The following is a 21658-nucleotide window of genomic DNA, read 5'->3' as shown; positions in this document are numbered from 1 at the left end:
ACAAACTTTTTGAGCTGAAAATAGAGCTTTGTTTTTTTTAATCAGGTCTGCTAATTTCTGTTGGGTAAAGTTGAATTTCCCATTGAAATATAATAAAAAAAAATCGGAGGTAGGTAAAATTATCAACAAATCTACATCAAAGTTATGAAAGGTCAAGGACTCAATGCTTTTGATCTTTCCCCCATTTAAAAAATCATAATTTTTTGTCTTATCAGTGTTAATGGTTATATTCTATTTCTGAGTATAATTGTAAAGAGAATTCAAAAGGTTTTGAAGGTCTTCAATGGTTTCTGAAAATTATGACCTTATTATCAGCTACCTACATCAAAAGGAATAAATTAAGTGTTTGGATATTAACTGAAGGCAATTATCAGATATGAATTGAGACTCACAATCGTTAACAAAGAATGGAAATAAAAGCGGAGAGAGGGAATTTCCCTGAAATAATCCATTTTTACTTTCAAAATATTCAGGTAGATCTCCATTATATTTCACACATTTAACCTTATCATATAATGATCTGATAATTGTAAGTATCCCCACGTTACCATCCTCATTGATTAATTAACCATCCATAATAGACACAGTTAAGAAAACTTCAGGTCATTAGTGGCTTACAAAGATACGAGATCGTATCTTACCTTGGACGTAACCGGCCATATCCCAGGAGATCCTATCTATATTTTTGGGTAATAAACGTACCTGGATTTTTGAGATTTTTATAGTTTCAGTAAAAACTGCCCACACAACAACTTCATTACATGAGGGTGTTGTCAAACTTCCATTGTATCGGAAAAAGTTGGTTGGGTTACTTGGGATAAAGTTCATCAGAGCTGTGTTGTTTAAAGATACCAGGTCTGTAATTTAAAATAAAATGAATTAGACAAACATCACAGCGGTATCATTTATTCAACGAATGGTTAGCCCGTTATTATTATCACCCGATATATACATTTCTAAAGGCAAATATCGCTATCGCTTGTTTTAGGGTACAACATTCATCTTAATTTTATTTTTAAAAAGATTCTAAAACGAAGTAAAATGCCATTTATTACACATATATATATATATATGCATATTTTCTGGGGAAGATATAATAAAAAGTAAAGAAAGGTAAAAGCGACACTTAACTCCATTTTAGTAAATTTTTATACAATTTTTTCTCTGACTTTCAGTCTACTTTCTGTGATCTTAATTCGACCGTTCCTGAAATACTCAATATCATCCAATTTTTCCTGCTGTTTTTAAACCATATAGGGGCGGGGCCTAGCGCAGCTAAAGCGTAGTCACGTGACATATACGGTTTTGTGTCACTTCCGGCGATATTAGTAGATTATTGCGTAAGCCCATTTCAAGAGTCAAGTCTAGAGATGGTCATTGAGAGAGAGAGAGAGAGTGAGCGAAATGAAATGAAATGAAATGGGGTTTAACGTCCTACTGTTCTGCTCCTACGCTGGAGAGAGAGAGAGAGAGAGAGAGAGAGAGAGAGATAGAAATAAAATGGGGTTTAACGCCCACTGGACACAAACTAGGTCATTTCGGGATTAACACATGGTTCAATTTTATTTCAACAATTCGCTTGCGCGTAGGGGTCTTTAGCAGTGGGAGGAAACCGGAGAACCCGGAGAAATCCCACGAGGTTGGACTCCTTGTCACGTACAACCGGGGAATCGAAACTCCGCCAGACTGTTGACTCAATGACAGACCTTATGATACAGCGCGTACGTGCTAACCATTCGGCCACCCAACCCCGCGTGATAATTGACGACTTTAATGATTATTCAATTTTGGTTAAATAATACAGGGAAATGAACAATGTCATAATATATCAAGTTTTTATCGACCGACTGTTTTCAATCATACTCTCTATTTAAACAAGTGCTTTCCAAATACAATTTAACATTTATTATCCAAATGAAATGGAGTTTAACGTCACCCATACTGAGCTGCCCTGTGATTCCAACTGTCAATGGGTTTTATTTACGTGCACGCCAATATGTGTACGGGGCATCGGTTTTTCGTCTCATCCGAACGACTACACTGCACTCTCCTTGTCATGCTCTCCCTCCATCCTGCACATTTCTTATACAATTATTTTAATCCGTAACATGTATATCTCTTTCTATCTGGTGACCGACGCGCCCTATCTGATAACCGACTCGCCTTATCGAGTGACCGACTCGCCCTATCGATACCAAAATTTTTTTGACCGTTTTGGACATAAATAGCATTTAAACGTCCTACTGTTCTGCACCAATAAAAATGGGCACGCGCCCTGTTGTGTGCCATGAAGGACATTTTACCCTGACATCGGCGCAACAGCTACTCTTATTTCGAATTCCAACTTCAAGACTAGACACTGTTTTTTGCCAAGCCCCCCGTCCTGAAGAGAAAAGAAAAAATCACCCCAGAAAATCAGAGAAACTTTCTCGGCCAACATTGGGAGCTAACCTAACCACCTTACTCACTGAGCCACCGTAGCTCCCATGTTTTGGACCCTCGATTATCAAAAGTACATTTTTAATTATTTATGCAAGTTATAGTGTCGGAATTACTTTAACAAAGGCAGAAAACATCACTAGAATGCTTTCACCAACGCCATGGGCGACCTGTATACGTGGGTGAGGAGAGGTTGGCGTTTGGTGGAGAAAACTGGTAGAGTATTCAGTTACTAATAGTTTGCGGTCAACTCTCTCAGAGACAAAAATCACAACCAAATGGATGCTGAACAATATTCTTTCCTTAGGCAGCAGCTATGTCCACTATCAGGTGTATGGACAAGAAACCTGTAACTTTGAACGACGACTGGATGGCAGAAATATTATATGGACTGGAACAATAATTAACTTATCGGGACTAACATATGGAGCTCGTAGGGGTCTTTAGCAGTGGTAGGAAACCAGGGGACCCGGAGAAAACCCACGAGGTTGGACAGGCGACCATACTCCTTGTCACGTACAAGCAGGGAATCGAAACGAAGCCACTTGACTTAATGACAGACATCATGATTTAATGCGCACGCATTCTGTTAGCTGTTAATATAGCAGTATTAACAATATCAATATAGTTATACTTATTACCCGCTACTTAGAAAAGCTAATAATTCATATTTCGACAATTTCCGATAAATTGGGATACATAAAATGAATTTTATCTTTATTTTCTAGTTTATGGGACAATGTTGACTTGTTTGATGATAAACAAAATTGCCCTCTGGTCTTTGTTGATTTTATTCATATTTTATGACACCAAGAAACCGCATACACAAATGTATATGGGGGGGGGGGATGACCGAATGGTTGCACGTGCGCTTTGTATCATAGGACTTTCATTGAGTCAACTGGCGTGGTTTCGAATCCCCGGTTGTACGTGACAAGGAGTAGGGTCGCCTGTCCAACCTCGTGGGTTTTCTCAGGGTCCTCCGGTTTCCTCCCACTGTTAAAGACCCCTATGCGCAAGAAAACAAGTACAGGTGTACGTACTATGGACCAAGAACCACTCGGCAAACCTCAGCAGATTCCAGTACCCTACATCTAGACTCGTCTGTATGACGAAATCCGCCATCGAAACTACTTTCAAGCTATCATCGGATTACCACCGGCGTTGCCCATGACGACGCCTTTGAAGAATGTTTTATCATACAAAGATTTCAAACGACGCAATTGTAAGAACTTCTTTCTAAAAGCGGCAAGTTTTCCTAATAAGTAAACCGGTGCCGCATCGCAATTGTATAGGCGTAGGTACATATCACTTACCGTCATACAGCCGAGGCGAGATGTAGAGTAATGAAATCTGCCGAGGTTTGTCGAGTGGGTACGGTTCATAACATGCATTTGAGATCAAAGTAAATAACATCCCAAGGTAAAGAGAGTTAATCCCATCAATGTGTATATATTATTCACATCTCTATAGTGTTAAACCCGAGAAACGTTCCTATATTGACTGTTCTGAATGTGGGTATCTAGTGGCGTGAGTAGGATTAGAATCGGATTCTGTCCACTTATTTGTGGAAAAATTGGTGATTTAAAAACTATAAGACACCTTCCCGGGTTTGCGCCTTCGAACAGAGCCTCGTCCCGCTTAAGTTGGATGGCCGAATGGTTAGCGTGTGCGCGCTGTGCATTGAGTCAACTGGCGTGGTTTCGATTCCCCGGTTGTACATGAGAAGGAGTAAGGTTGCCTGTGGTTATGCCGGGGAAAGAAAGGCCGAAGAAAATAACCAGAGAAAAAGAAAAAAAACCCGAGGCCGGTAGGCTGAGGTTTTTCTGTCGATGGTATTTGTCTGAAGTCGAGGACTTTATCTTGCTCATAAACCGTATGTGTTTAAATGTACGTCAAATAAGAATATCCCAGAATTCCAGTAAGAAAAACCTTATATCATGTTTTCTTATGGAAAAAATCCTACCCTGGAAGAATAATCCGTTACAGGTTTAAAGAAAACTTTTAGAAGAATAACCCCAAATTTCCCTGCAGTATATTTCCAGTATTCCGGGCATAGAAACCCCAGAGATCAAGAGAGTTACCGATATAGGTTTATAAAAAAAAACACCTGAAGCTCTACAATATTTCTGCATACATGTATATTATCATGATTAAGGTCAATGATCTGCTCGAGAGTGTAGGGACCTTCCCAAACTCATCCCCCTCGACACGCGCCTGCATTTAGGACATTTATAAGTTGCGACCTTTCAATGGTCTTCGTTCGATCATTCTTAAGGTTTAACGTCCGCTTCCACATTGGGTGATATCGCAGACAAGTGTTTCTCAAATAATAGGCTTAGTCTAGCCTGGGTATGAGAAGCGAGATGGATTAGAAAGTCTATTATAGGTCAATGGTTTATGTAATACTGATGATCGTTTAACGTGATCTGCTTCCTCAATGACAACATGGCAGATAAACCAAACCAGCGTTTAACCTTGTTACAATCTAAAAATATAATCTGAGGTTTAGAATATCTATAGGTCAGTGACCCAAGAGTTGTTTGCCAACTGGGTCGAGATTAATCTGAGGCTCACGTAAACTATATGATAATCCAAGATCGACTAGAACTATGGAAGTCATAACGCCATGGTCAAACTCGCCATAAAAGACAAAAAGTAAAATATTGGCAAACGAAATTATAAAATCGAAACAAAAATAATGAACCTTCTGTAAATGTCCCTGTGGTTGGGAAATAATGCAATTCCCGAAAAGAAAAGCCATTAACAAATTCCTTAGACATGTTTCTGGGGTTATGAACATATAACGGCCCTAAACCGATGCTACCGAAAAAAAATTTCATAACGGCCAAAAAAGACACATTTACATAGACATATAGATAATATTTACATAGTCATTTCTTTAATACATAATTTATACAGACATTTATTTATGACCAAATTTTTTGGCCGTTATGACCAAAGTAGAGCCGTTTTGACCAAACTGGATTTTGGCCATTATGGACTCAGGCCGACCACATGCATCTGCGGTCATAAATTTGATGCGATGCTCTTTACATTCAAATGCACGAAAGGAAACCCTAGACAAACTACAATGTGACTTGAAAAACATAAAAATGCCTGTTGATCGACTACACAAGCCACAGTCTAGATGTTAACAATAATATCTTTAATCAAGTTCATAAGTTTAATAATATGTCAGGTCCGTTGTTACAGTTGTGGGGTTTAACGTCCACTCAACACAGACTAGGTCATTTCGGGACTAACATATGGTCTAATTTTATTTCAATAATTCGCTTGCGCGTAGGGGTCTTTAGCAGTGTGAGGAGAAAACCCACGAGGTTTGAAAGGCAACCCTACTCCTTGTCACGTACAACCGGGTATTTGAAACCACGCCAGTTAACTCAATAACAGGCCTTATGATACAGCGCGCACGTGCTAACCATTCGACCACCCCACCCCAAAAGGAATAAAGAACTTGAACCTGAACTTGTTTGCCATTTTAACTATGTATAAACACCCCGTTTGCTCTTTTGATTATTAATAGTATGCATGGTACCTAGGGAGGGGGGGGGGGGTACATATAGGCTAAACCTCATTCAGATTGTCACGTATATCCATTAACTCCACTAAGCTAATTGTGAAATTTGATATTGCACAATCTGTTTTAGTTTTGTGAAATATACTGTTCAGTATTATAAAGTATTGAAAAACACTGTATTTGTATGCACTTTTTTATTTTACCTTTTGCGGCCCTTTCAAATGCATTCGTTTGAAAGCTTTATGATGTTGACTAAGCATTGATATTTGTAATGAAAGATAAAACCGATAGATAAAAACCAGATATATACTTACATTAGCCTTTGCTCTATAGAGAAACGTTTCCCTGTTATTAATAGTCGTTTTCATGTGTCTCAAGGGAGGAGGGTAGATGAACAAAATATATTAATGGATCTAAGTTAAACATACATTATGCAAGAGCTAAATCTATTGCATGTCTTTCTTAAGGCCTGAAATGTTATCTTAATTATTAATTAGACATTAATTAACCTATCCAGACCATAATCAACTATCTTTAGTATATTATGAGCCGATTAAATGCATAACTTTCCTTCACGATTTAACGATTAAATGGATAATCGAGACTATGCTGTTTATCGTACTGACTTTAGTAATGATGATCAAGGCTAGCCGGAAATTTCAACCGCTCAGTTCTCGGTTCATAGGGGATCAATTTGAATGAAATTTTCAGCAGATTGCCTTTACATTATCTAGTTTTTAACTATTATAGTGAGAACTGCCAACTCCTTATCGAATCTCCCATAATGTATCTTTAACCTGACCCCTTATATTTGACCAAAAAAAATAAATGTCGATTTATTTACATTGTAAGTTTGGTGCGTTGATTTGTGAAGCGGTCTTCTTGTCACCATTTAAAATTTATGGTCCACAGATGAGATTTTGTGTTTAACCGTCGACAAAAAACAAAATTGATATTCGCTTAATGTTTCGAACCTAAAATTTAACATTTAACCCAATTCAATACTTTATTTTATTGGGACCTGATTCAACCTAATTCAAGATTTATTTGGACCTGATTCAACCCCATTCAAAATTTTATTTGGATCTAAAACAAACCCATTAACTATTTTATTTGGACCTGAATCAACCCCATTCAATATTTATTTGGACCTGAATCAACCCATTCAATATTTTATTTGGATCTGAATCAACCCCATTCACTATTTTTTTTGGACCAGAATCGGCGCCAGTGAAGATTTTAATTTTAGATACTACTACAGTCACATAGACAGAATTAAGATCCAGAATTAAGATCTATAAGAAAGCTACATGATGTCCATATGATTATCTTTTCATCTTTCGTTTTCGTTTTCTTTTTGTTTTTTTAGTTTTCTTAAACATTATTTATTCACAGAAACAGGCAAAAGACTATAGACATCCTCTCCTTAAAATACAAACATAAATATATATTGAAAACATAAGAAAGAGGTAAAGTACGATCAAATCATTAGATGACTATCACTATTATGATATTTTATTTAGTCTTAATATTTCTTATTTGTTTGGGACTAATGGGTCTTTATAGCATTACTTTAACAACTACCGGTAGTTGTTAAAACGCGCATCGCCGACACAAATGTCATGGTACCTATATGATTTTAAATTTATCTATTGCCCCTATATACATTTATTTGTAAGGAGTAGAAAGAAAAGGCCGGGTTTAACCTGTTTTGTAGGGATTGCTACTATTCTTATACTCTTATTCAACAGTGTTTGTATGGTGAATCAAAAAACGTCCTTGAATAGGCCACTTGAGCTCTAGACTGTATACCGTTCTTATGGAAATTAAATGCTTCGTTTCATTTTATTTTATTTATTTATTTGAGTTTACAAATAAAACTTGACACAGTAAGAAAACAAGTACAGGTGTACGTACTATGGACCAAGAACGTCACGTCATCGCAGCCATCTTGGAATTTTGACGGCATATCGACGTCCAAGGAACAAGCATCGAACGTTTCATGTCGGCTGTACATAAAGAGTGTCGCACCCAAGAACAAGAAGATGAGCAGTGAGTTAGAACTGTTTCAGTTGATTAAAGGTTTCCATCAGGCCTGGATTTTTAAAATTCTTAATACATATGTATGTCACAGTACGGGAGCAGTAAATGACATTACTCAAAATAAAGAATACGATTTTTAAAATTGTATAATGATTATTTACTTTTTTCAAATATAAACCAATATTATCAAATTGATCTAAATGTGCTGTATATAACAGGGGAAAAACTGGTGATGTCACGTTTTCTGACTTTTGAGTACATGGACATTTCAAGTTTAAACAATCATTTCTTGAGTTTGGAAGAGTTTTTTTTTTAAATATTGCAAGTTTGTATGAAGAATCATGCATTTAGTGAGAACATTTAAGCTGGTGCACACTCCCATAGCATTCCTATGGTGTATTTTGGGCATTTAATTTGACTGACCATGGTTTGGACATCACCAATTTTTCCCTTTTATGCCTTTCAAAAAACCCTCTGTAGATAGTTGTTCCATACAATATTTATGGAGAAGAAAGAAGGGACCAAGGGGTAAAATCATGGGGAAGTAATCGAACAAAAGCATAAATGTGGACATCACCAGTTTTCCCCTGTGGTCTTCACATTGTAAGCACGTAGACAATGTATATTATATACAAATAATCACATTATCTGTGTATATCTCAGGTCTAAGTTTTATTTATAGTTTGGTAATTATATTGTAGGTAATGGATTGTCTGTTTTCTTGCATCTGAATTTCAAGGGCATACGCGCAAATAGTATTCGTGATCTTCGAAATTGTGACCACAGAGAAGCAGGGCCATGATCGACATGTCTGAGAAATTTATGGCTTTGTAGAAATTTGAGTAGGATAATCTTACTTTACAGTGTATTATTTGTAATTTTCTTTGCCTGAGATAGTAATCCGACCCGGTGGCATGATGGTATCTAATTTTTTTTAGTAAGTTTCAAATTTCAACTTTAAATTTGTTCCAATGAAGGCATTAGAGACTTGGAGAAAAATTCGGTTCTGCATCGGAGTATAATAACTAAGAGTTGCGGTAGGTTCTAAAAAGTCAGAGAGATGTGATGGCGCAAATTGTTACTCATTTTATACATTAATTTTAATTTATGACGTCGGCGTCTTTCCGAAAGTGGAACAACCCCACTAAGGCATGATTAATACCTCTAACCACCCCACAGAGGTCCTTTTACAATACAATTATACAAATTTATTAATGAAATGAAATGGGGTTTAACCTTTCACTTGTCTGCACCGACTGGACTAATGAAGATGGGCATGCGCCAAGCAGTGTGTTATGATGGAAATTTCGCCCTGAGAGTACCATTACGGCCTAATCTTATTATGTGCACGCCAATATGTACACGGGAATCGGGTTTTTTGTCCCTTCCTTACAACTAGACGCTGTTCCTTTTCACATGTCAGGCCCCCTGTACTGCACCACTGACAGGGAGACCAAGCCGGAAAATCACGATATACTTTTGTGTGTGTGTGTGTGGGGGGGGGGGGGGTGTAAATTTTGTCATCCGTGAATGTATTGGAAGAATGGGAGCCAATAATTATGATTGGTCCATTGCATTCTCCTTTAGGTTAACGCTGAACATGTTTGTTTAACTTTTATTGTACAGCTCAGGAGTGGCCAACCTTTTACATACCATTTGCCAATTTGTTCACATAAAAATTTAGATGCGCCACACGACTCTATAGTCTACTTCAATGATCAAAAATTCGTTTTTCTTAGTTTGATTCATTAAACATGTATTTAACTAAAAACATATCCATGTGAAAGAAATGAAAACAGACACATGTGACCGCATATGAATAGGGTGGTTGTAATATATATAATGTTGTTGTTTCTATACCTAGTTACCTACATTACTTTGAAAATTATATGAAACATGTCAGTAATAAAATAACTATCTAGAATGGACGCATTTACTCTATTTTACGTATATATATATATATAGAGAGAGAGAGAGAGCGAGAGAGAGAGGGGGGGGGTAACGTCCACTCGACACAAACTAGGTCACTTCGGAACTAACATATGGTTTAATTTTATTTCAATAATTCGCTTGCGCGTAGGGGTCTTTAGCAGTGGGAGGAAACCGGAGGACCCAGAGAAAACTCACGAGGTTGGACAGGCGACCCTACTCCTTGTCACGTACAACCAGGCAATCGACGCCACGCCAGTTGGGAGGGGTGCGCGCTGGATATCTTCCCTGGTGGTGGGTGAAAGTCGTTATAAAAAAGTTAAAAACGTCAATAGTCCCTATCTGTTGTATCGAAGCCGAAGTTATGGCCCTCAGAATAACCTGAGGGTCATGGGTAAATCGTTAAATCGTGTTTTAATCACCTGTTCGGGTGTGTGGTCAACCTTAAACATTATTGCTTTATTCTCGTTTTACTCGCTATTATTTGTATCAGATCGTGTCTAGTTATTTATAATAGGATCAGCCATTCCGTTTCCATTCACGAAAAAAACCCTCGGTATAACCAGATTAGTAGTTTAGTATTTACAAGTACGTCGAGGTCATATACACAAAGAGTATGGTGACCTGGGTTTTCTTGCTTAATAAAACGAATGGTACGTTTCGATGACATTACAATATACTTCAAAAGATTGACGTGGTCTATATAAATATTGGAAGAGTTTCAGTACGCAATATTAAAAAGACCACTCCGCTTTAAATTGGCTGAAAAATAAAAATAAGGGTAACGAACTAAACGAAACATTTTAGGTCGATATGCCGAGTCAATTCGACACATCAAAACCGGAAATACACCTTTCCAGAAAGAGCAGCACAGATCACCGGTAGTTTTTCCGTCACGGTCAGGAGCAATAACTCCCCACAAATTACTAGAAGTTTTGTAAAAACAAATAAATAAATAAATAAAAAAGTTTCAAAACTATAATAGACTCTTTCATTGGCTAAGCGAACAATCAATGAAAAGTCTAATTGGTCTGTCGAGTGGTTAGAACGTTAATAGGGTTCTTCCTTCCAGATCTAAATTAAATTAAGCGACCCAAGACTTCAATAACACAAGTGTGCTAGTAACTCCGCGTGTAACCCAAGTTCACTAATCTGAATTTCGATATAGACTCCAGATCAACAGAGCAATCCTTGCCGTTTAAGAAAAAGCCCACTCCCTCTTTTCAACAGGGAAGAACAAACTGGAACTGATAATCACCCATCGAATCAAGCCAATTTCCAATTTTATTTTGACCTTAATCAAAAGAGTTCAAAAAGGTCATCAACTGTTTTTGGTGATCTATTTTCTGGACACCTTGAGCACAATGGCTGAATTACTGACATGTAAGATAAAATGTTGACAAAGACGTAAATATCTATTCACAAAGTTAAAGGTTAATAAAGTGATAAATTAAAGAAAACGATACAATGAAGGCCAAGATTTACTACCTTTGACTGCCGTTTCAGTTGGCAGATCCTCTAAGGGTCACCAGATAAACGGTTCACCCGTACAATCTTCATATCGTTTTTTGTTAATAATCATCCCAAATACAACAACATTTAACAATCAGCCTATCATATTTTCTCTTACGCTTGAGTGATTTATTATTAAGAGGTATTGTTGAGGACTAGACACTCAATGATAGGAAGCAACAAAAGTGTGGATCTATACAGCTATGGCATGTTGACAATGTGTCAAGGCCTCTGATATGTATGGTGCCTTTACAGCATTAGTCAACTGTGTCGTACGCTAAGGTCAAAGTATCCAGAATATCAAGGCCAAATAAAGTTGAGCCAATTCTGCCATTGCCCGTTGTTGTCCAGGTTTGGGGGATCGATGCTAACATTGGGATGACACGGCTGCAACCTTGACATGGGCACAGTCTCGACCTTTGATGGTCAAAGTAGTATACAATAGATCCATCTATGTATGCCAATCTATGTATACCCCTTCTTCTGATTGAGGTAGACTGTTCAAACTTGGCTTAGTAGTTCATTAGTCTAAGCATAGATAAGCAATTTTATTTTTGTTAAAGGTTCGGATTTTAAAGGAGCTAAATCGCTAACATTTGGGACCTAGAAATTGACAAAAGTGGGTCGCAACGCATATAAAACTGTAGTATGAATGTATATAACGGAGATACCCAAAAAATCTCTTATTTGATTTAAAGTAGCTAAGTCTCTAACTAAATATCATCCAAAATCTTCGACATTGAAAACACGAATTATTTGTCAATTTAAATCAACAATGATGTGATCTTACCGGGAAAAGATGGGCTTCTGATATCCAATATTTAAGACAAAATAAAATCGGGTACCATAATGCGTTTCAGGCCCATATTTAACAAGGGACTTGAAGAACGAGGCTAGACGGTGACGCATAATTCTTACCTGGAGTGCATACGCAATACATGCTATGTAGACTGGAATAACCAGACGCTAGAGATTTACTTTAGATTGAGACTTCAGGCGTATTTCGCCGAACATAACTGTTTTGAAATGAGAGTAAAGACGGAAATAATTGAATGTAAATCAGTTTAAATACATTCATATTACATTATTATATGCGTTGTGACCCATTTGTGTCAATTTCTAGGTCCCAAATATGAACGATTTAGCTCCTTTAAAGTTTAGTAAAAATAAACATTCCTTTCAAGTTTACTCATATAAGCAGGGGAAACATTTTATGTAACGAGTTCAAAATCCAGTAACACGGAAATCTCCGATAAGAAGAGCGGAGAGAGCCAAATAAGTCTGTTTTTCGGTAAATAAAACATTCCTTTTACGATTTTATGTAATTATGTAAGTAATTAGTATGCTTATTGTCGCCGAGTGGAAAACATATATTGTATCGTTTTTGTGGTTTTGTAACATTTTACGTAACGGTTTGGCAACCCAGTAACCCTTAAATCACAGCTCAAGTAAATAACAGGGTTGGTCTATATAACATGTACTTTAAAGTTTGTGTAAATAATCAGCCGAATGATAATTATTGTGATCACCCTAAAGATTTGTCCGCGTCCCGAGCGATCGACAATCTTCTTTTTAGCTGTAGTTTACCTTGTACGGAAGATATATGGAATAAGAATGGCCAGTAGAAAAGTGAAAGGTCTGCACCCTTCATCCCTCCTTCTATATCCTCACCACCCTACACCATTTTGAATGTGCGTTGTGAACACTTCTATCATTGGCCAACGGGAACGCAATCTAATTAAAACACATATCTTATTTCGTTTCGTTATTTATAGTTCAAATTCTCGTTCTACTTCATTTAGTGGATTGACATTTCTCAATAATAAATTCTGATTTCAAATAATTATGTGCAACACTCCTAAGTTTTTTTTTATTGCAACACCCCTCCCATATTTATGTCTTTTCTTGACTTTACCAAGAAGTGTCACAGCCCATGCGTAACAGGGGGTTTGTTTTATGTGTTGGATTATCCAGTAACATATCCTCAAATATGGACAACTGATCCAGAACATGGCCCAGACCGTACGTTGAAGACTATGTCCGAGACTATGTAGTGGAGGCCATTAAAATACAACACCATTTAACAATCAGCCTATCATATTTTCTCTTACGCTTGAGTGATTTATTAATAAGAGGTATTGTTGAGGACTAGACACTCAATGATAGGAAGCAACAAAAGTGTGGATCTATACAGCTATAGCATGTTGACAATGTGTCAAGGCCTCTGATATGTATGGTGCCTTTACAGCATTAGTCAACTGTGTCGTACGCTAAGGTCAAAGTATCCAGAATATCAAGGCCAAATAAAGTTGGGCCAATTCTGCCATTGCCCGTTGTTGTCCAGGTTTGGGGGATCGATGCTAACATTGGGATGACACGGCTGCAACCTTGACATGGGCACAGTCTTGACCTTTGATGGTCAAAGTAGTATACAATAGATCCATCTATGTATGCCAATCTATGTATACCCCTTCTTCTGATTGAGGTAGACTGTTCAAACTTGGCTTAATAGTTCATTAGTCTAAGCATAGATAAGCAATTTTATTTTTGTTAAAGGTTCGGATTTTAAAGGAGCTAAATCGCTAACATTTGGGACCTAGAAATTGACAAAAGTGGGTCGCAATGCATATAATACTGTAGTATGAATGTATATAAACTGATTTACATTCAATGGATTCCGTTTTTACTCCAATTTCAAATCAGTTATGTTCGTCGAAATAAGCCAGCAGTCTCAAGCGAGTGCAAATTTCTACCATCTGGTTATTCCAGTCTATATACGCCGTTTGATTTGGTGCAATGTGTCTAGCCTCGTCCCCCGAGTCTCTTGATACAACTGGGGCTGGAGCGCATTATGGTACACGATTCGTGTACCAATGGTAAAATGTTTATTTTGTCTTAAATATTGGATATCAAAAACCCATCTTTTTCCGGTAAGATCACAACATGAATGTTGATTTAATTTGACAATTAAATCGTGTTTTCAATGTTGAAGATTTTGGATGATATTGAGTTAGAGATTTAGCTACTTTAATTGAGCGAGGGATAAAACTTGGTGCATAGTTGCATGGAAATAATATACCTTGACTAGATGATGAGCATTTTCTGATTTGGTTAAGCACGGGGTAAACAATTTGATTGATTAATGCTTTATAAAATGATAAAGCAAGTAAAGAATGAGTACCATCTATTTATTTTGGGATTGTGTCTAAATGTTGGCTCTTTAAACTCTGCGACAAATTAAATTCTAATTTTATGTATTGGAAAAATAAATAAAGGCGTTTGACGTATTTGTAGCTAAAAATTATTTCCTATTTAGTGTAAATGGGTATTAAAATGACTAAAAGGCAGCATTCCGCCCGAAGCAGTAATGTCTTATGCAAACAATGCACGCGCCATTCAGCCAATGATTGACGCCGCATGCTGTGACGGCACGTGTTAAGGCAGTCATCTTTGACAGAGATATTACTCTAAACTAGTAATTCTCTGTGAAACAGATTGGTTATGGATCTGTTTAATCATTTTTCCGTGGGAAAGAACAAATACAGAGTGTACTTTGTTAAATGTGACACTGAAACACACACGGAATACACGGTTCGTGTCAATAGCCTAGTTATAGTTATAGGATTCTCACGTGTATAGGTAGAAATCTCCGACAAGGAGAACGGAGATACCCAAAAAATCTCTTATTTGATTTAAAGTAGCTAAGTCTCTAACTAAATATCATCCAAAATCTTCGACATTGAAAAGACGAATTATTTGTCAATTTAAATCAACAATGATGTTGTGATCTTACCGGGAAAAGATGGGCTTCTGATATCCAATATTTAAGACAAAATAAAAAAATTACCGTTGGTAGACGAATCGTGTACCATAATGCGTTTCAGGCCCATATTTAACAAGGGACTTCAAGAACGAGGCTAGACGGTGACGCATAATTCTTACCTGGAGAGCATACGCAATACATGCTATGTAGACTGGAATAACCAGGCGCTAGAGATTTACTTTAGATTGAGACTTCAGGCGTATTTCGCCGAACATAACTGTTTTGAAATGAGAGTAAAGACGGAAATAATTGAATGTAAATCAGTTTAAATACATTCATATTACATTATTATATGCGTTGTGACCCATTTGTGTCAATTTCTAGGTCCCAAATATGAGCGATTTAGCTCCTTTAAAGTTTAGTAAAAATAAACATTCCTTTCAAGTTTACTCATATAAGCAGGGGAAACATTTTATGTAACGAGTTCAAAATCCAGTAACACGGAAATCTCCGATAAGAAGAGCGGAGAGAGCCAAATAAGTCTGTTTTTCGGTAAATAAAACATTCCTTTTACGATTTTATGTAATTATGTAAGTAATTAGTATGCTTATTGTCGCCGAGTGGAAAACATATATTGTATCGTTTTTGTGGTTTTGTAACATTTTACGTAACGGTTTGGCAACCCAGTAACCCTTAAATCACAGCTCAAGTAAATAACAGGGTTGGTCTATATAACATGTACTTTAAAGTTTGTGTAAATAATCAGCCGAATGATAATTATTGTGATCACCCTAAAGATTTGTCCGCGTCCCGAGCGATCGACAATCTTCTTTTTAGCTGTAGTTTACCTTGTACGGAAGATATATGGAATAAGAATGGCCAGTAGAAAAGTGAAAGGTCTGCACCCTTTATCCCTCCTTCTATATCCTCACCACCCTACACCATTTTGAATGTGCGTTGTGAACACTTCTATCATTGGCCAACGGGAACGCAATCTAATTAAAACACATATCTTATTTCGTTTCGTTATTTATAGTTCAAATTCTCGTTCTACTTCATTTAGTGGATTGACATTTCTCAATAATAAATTCTGATTTCAAATAATTATGTGCAACACTCCTAAGTTTTTTTTATTGCAACACCCCTCCCATATTTATGTCTTTTCTTGACTTTACCACGGTCCATGCGTAATAGGGGGTTTGTTTTATGTGTTGGATTATCCAGTAACATATCCTCAAATATGGACAACTGATCCAGACCATGGCCAAGACCGTACGTTGAAGACTATGTCCGAGACTATGTAGTGGAGGACATTAAAATATAGATATAGATCTGTGTTTTAATTGATTGATAGCAACATATAATTGATATAAGTTGCGTTTCATAATATAGTTTACCAAATAATACCGGCAAAGATATTTTTCAATGCAGGGCGTGCTCTAGAATGCCACAAGGTATAGATACGAACGTGGCTGGTGATAAAACGGGTACAGGTTTAATGAAACGCCTTCAAATGTTATATATTTTTTTAAACGATAGTTTCTTTATTATATTTATGAATGTACATATCCTGCTTGTTTGACATCTTGAAATTGAGCCCTGTTGATAATTTACTAGGGCATGATAGGGTTGATCATATCAGGCGTAGACCTTATCACACATCTCCTGGAATACACGGATATAATTATGTTTACTCATTTAATTCTGTTTATTGACGAAGTTGGTCGTCATTTTCCCGACTTATTCCATGCTAAATAGTACTCAGGGTGATTATTTTACATTTAATTAAGTAAACAAAATATAAAATATCTACAGACTTGGATTCAGTCGTATTAAAAGAGGCCCATCAAAATATTTTTGCGAAAATATTAGGTGGTTTTGGTGCTTTAGATGATGCAGAATATTCACAAAGCTTCATTCTATCATCTCTAGACTCATATTCCCATTTCAGAGTCATCTTTCAAAATATCCCGTTCCTTCTAACATTAAACACTATGTATGTTGTTATTTTCTTATATAAATTAACAATGCGCCATTTATTATTTTTTATTACATAGTGATACAGCATAGACTTTGGACTAATAATCCTATTAGAGATTCACCTTTCACAATATTAATATTGTAATTTGCACGTGATACATATGTTGCTAAAATGGCACACCGGGACTATGAAACATTATTCTCATTACATTTTATCTATATACCAATACCTAAATAACCTATTGTTGACGAAATATATATATCCGTGTCATAACAGGATTTAGCACATTCTGTATATAGAAATATGTATGAAATATGGTCTGACTCCGGATATCAATAAACACTTGACTTAATTTAGAACAAATACATGTAGGCAGATAAAAGGGCGAACTAAAACAATCAGTGTCTTCAAGATACCAATATAGCTAATTAACAGACTTCCAAGTACTGTAGGGAGCCGCTGACTCGCTTACCCGGAAGTCCCGGTCTTGGCCGAAAAAGTTCATTTGGATTTTCCGGCGTGCACCCACCCCCACCCCCACCCCCTGTCAATGTTGTAGGACGGAAGGCTTGACAGGGGACAACGTATAGTCGTTCGGATGGGACGAAAAAGCGAGACACTGTGTACACGTTGGCGTGCACGTAATAGAACCTTTCGAACCTGGAGAAAAATATCCCCCATAGCACATTGTATAGCGGATGTCCGGCTTCATTAGCCTTGCCGGAACAAAACAGTAGGACGTGAAACCCCATTTCATTTCATTTTCAAGCACTGCCACACTTTCCCGCCCGATTAGTGCAGAATGATATATAATTTCATGTACATGTCTCGTGCACTGTTTGGTATGTCATCGATCCAAGCGGTGGGGTTTCGATCCCAAATGGGATTTTCCCAGGTTCTCCGGTATACTCTCTCTCGGATAAAAGAGAGTGAAAGAAATAAATTTTGATACGTCTGTAATAATCCTGTGGTTTTTAATGAGCTTCATCAAGCGGAGGTCATAAACAGGGTTCCGGTGACAAAGGAACTCTCGACAAGAAACGGCGAATAACGGGGAGAAGAAAGGGGGGTGGTTATTTCACCACAATTTATACACTCTTATTTCTTTGACCGCTTCTAAATTGTTGCAAATTGTTGAACGTTTCCTACAACAGATGGAGACATATGTAGCATGTATGAGGTTCACCATGGGAATCTTGATTACCTTCGGGGTAATCAGATGTAGGAATTAGTCGTGTCCTGTGTCAGTTTGACCCGGTATGGGTAAAAATGTTGCGTATGTTATTATTACCGAAACGAATAAGTGTATTAGTTTATATTAATTGTAACAGTCTAGGTCGTCACCGGTCACCTTATCGAAGAACTATAAAATAATAGGATTATTTTTCACGGTTCACAAAAACTATGTCTGTAATATAAATATTACTTTTAATATAATACCCACTTTAAAAGTTCACGTAACTTGAAGTTCGCGTAACTTAATAGTTTATTTTTATCATTTATTTGATTTAAAGATGTATTATGTAAGAGCTAAATCTGCTTATTGCGGGCTTCTTTTCTAATGTTATATGAGTTATTTAGTAGGATGACAAACCAATACGCAACAGGCTTAGATATTAAATGGATGAGAACTGTGCATTTTAATAGGGGTGGGACTTGGGGGTAACCTTCGCTGCAATCAACATTAATGGGATAAACTCCGTTTACTATATTATCTTTTGGGTTCTTTTATATGAAAAATCATTAGAAAAGGTCAGAAGAACTTTCCCTTGAACATATGCTTTGAAGAATCCGCGAATGACACATAAATCAAGTTGGATATTGATATATTTGATTGGATATCTAACTAAGATCAATGGTATGATGGTCCTGTTGTCATAATGCGTGCCTTTTCTTTTAATAAAAAGCCCTAATTCATAGATATATAGAGAATCTCCTACCAGTCTTTTTTGATATCAAAAAATATCAACACAAGTTGATAAAGTAACAAAAAACGAGGCTCTGCCGAGTTTTTTTTTACTTTATCAACGAGTGTTGATATTTTTTGATATCAAAAAGACGAGTAGGAGATTTTATTTATCACCTAATCCCTTCTTACATGCACAAATAGATAAATATAATTCTTTGCTGTAGAATTCACTTTTTCTGAACATTACGGCGTAGTGATACATCATTTTTTGACAGCAATTCAATTGACCCAGTGTTTCCATCAAGGTCAATTGAATAATAATAGTTCATTTTTAATAAAAAAAAAAGTTACTTTTAATAAGAAATAAACTGTTCTTTGAAAATAAAAAAAAAGTAGTTCCCTTTTCAACTGACCAATCAAATTCATGTAAAGCGATATCTCCTAGGAAGATATCGCAGCAGATTATGAAATATATCACACAAGCGATATCTACTGTAGAATGTATTATTGGGTGATAAATTATAATTTTCCTACTTCTATTTTAAAACATAGGGAAAGCTGCACCCTATTTTGGACAGTTTTGAAGGGCGCACGGCTTTATTGTTGGTTCAAACGAAAATGGGTCTGAAAGCACATATTAATGGAATATAAATGTATGAAGTGATTATTCAAGTTTTGATTTTTTTTAAAATTGTAGTTATGTTCGGTGAAATGCGTGGTCAATTCAAATTGAACGACAGTCGTTTACGCGGCCTGTTTAGCCCATAACCCAAATGTTGTCCTTTGTTAATCAGGCTTTACTAATTACTTCCGCGTTGTCTTGTAGGGTATATTTTCCTTTGTGAATTACAAATGGCGCCCGATATCCATACAATACACGACTCATGTACTGAATGTTGATTGTGTCTTAAATATTGAATATTTGGATCTCATATTTTCACAATAAGATAACAACATTACTGTTGATTGAAATGGGCCAATATTGAATTCGTGTTTGTAATTTCGAATATTACGGATAATATTGAGTTAGAAGTTTAATTCCTTTAATGTTGATTTAGAAGATCAGGATCCAAGGCCATAATATTGTAGCATAACTTCGGGGTGTTAAAATCAATTTCAGTTGATAAATATAGGTTGCCGGTGTTACCAATGAACATACTTTATAAGACATTAATTTTAAAATGTGGTCGTACACTTGAGTGACCTGTAATACTGGAGTGGTCGTTGGGTGGGATTTCACTGTACTAGGCTTAATAGTAAGTACAGGAGGATCACACCACACACAAACACAGAACACACAGTGCACAATATTATTGTCATTGTCCCAATCCAAATATATTTCTTTGTGATTTCACTCTCTGAGAGAGGGAGCCGCGTTAGCTTAGTGAGTAGGCGCTAACTTGAAGGTTCTATCCTGGTGTTGTCCGAGAAATTTTATCGGAAATTTCCGGTGTGGTTCCCTCTTGTGAGTGGTGTCTAGTCGTTCGGATGAGACGAAAAACCGATGCCCCGTGCACATATTAGCGTGCACGTAAAAAAACCCATTGACAGTTGGAACATGGCAACATTTCTCTCACACACATTATATAGGGCGTATACCCCTATTTCTAAGCCCAGTATGGGTGACGTTCAACCCCATTTCATTTGGATAATAAATGTTAAATTGTATTTGGGAAACACTTGTTTAAATACAGAATATGATAGAAAACAGCCTGTCGCTAAAAACGTGGTATATATACCAATTTATGACATTATTCATTTGCTTCTATTATTTAACCAAAATTGAAAAAAATATTAAAATCAGCGATGACCACCTCTTGACTCATGAACTCGGCTTAAACAATAATCTAATTATATCGCTGGAAGCGAAACAAAATCACCACGTGACCCACCCCCGTATCGTTTAAAAACGGCAGGAAAAATTGGATGATATTCAGTGTTTCAGGAACGGCCAAATTCAGATCACAGAAAGTAGACTGACAGTGAGACAAAAACTTATATAAAAATTTACTAAAATAGAGTTAAGTGTCGCTTTTACCTTCTGACATTCGTAGGCCTATCTTCAGCAGCATGTAAGTTTTTTGTCTATACTTTTTTAAAATATTTTCCTAGAAAAAAAAAGCATATAAATGTAATAAAATGTCATTTTTCTTCATTTTTCAAGTAAAAAAAAATGTTTAATTAAAGAAGAATTTTCAGACCATTTTTAAAAAATAAAATTAAGATTAATGCTGTACCCCTTAAAAAAAGCTTCAATGTTGTCAATGAATAAAATATATAACGATATTTACCGTTAGAAAAAGATGTGTCAGTTGAGTGTCCTTTAATTAGTAATACTAAATATTTATTAAATATTCGCAAACGAAAAGAAAGTCATTTTTTAATTATCTGAATTCATTAAATGATAATTGATAAAGTGATTATTTAGAAAGAGTCCGCATACGCTGTTTTATGTACTACAGTTAAATATAGTATTAAGTTAACACTCTTTGTGGTCTGGGATTATTCCTTTTCATTTGCATTGTTTTAGAATTTAAAGAT

The 21658-nt window shown here is 36.4% G+C and overlaps 1 long non-coding RNA gene across 1 annotated transcript in view; it reads right to left on the bottom strand.

The window, feature by feature from the left end:
* The window catches only part of LOC130013103 (uncharacterized), a 36389-nt gene extending 15171 nt beyond the window's left edge, over positions 1–21218 (bottom strand). Inside the window, exons 1-2 of the long non-coding RNA XR_008788459.1 lie at positions 21156–21218; positions 703–857 (exon numbers count right to left, since the gene is read on the bottom strand). This is a non-coding gene — a long non-coding RNA (uncharacterized LOC130013103). The remainder of the gene's footprint in view (positions 1–702; positions 858–21155) is intronic.
* Positions 21219–21658: the final 440 nt, after the last annotated feature.

The sequence above is a fragment of the Patella vulgata genome, chromosome 6 (genome assembly GCF_932274485.2).
Source record: "Patella vulgata chromosome 6, xgPatVulg1.2, whole genome shotgun sequence".
Classification (NCBI taxonomy): domain Eukaryota; kingdom Metazoa; phylum Mollusca; class Gastropoda; family Patellidae; genus Patella; species Patella vulgata.
The sequence above is the reverse complement of the archived record's forward strand: the minus strand, read 5'-3'. Positions and strand labels throughout refer to the sequence as shown.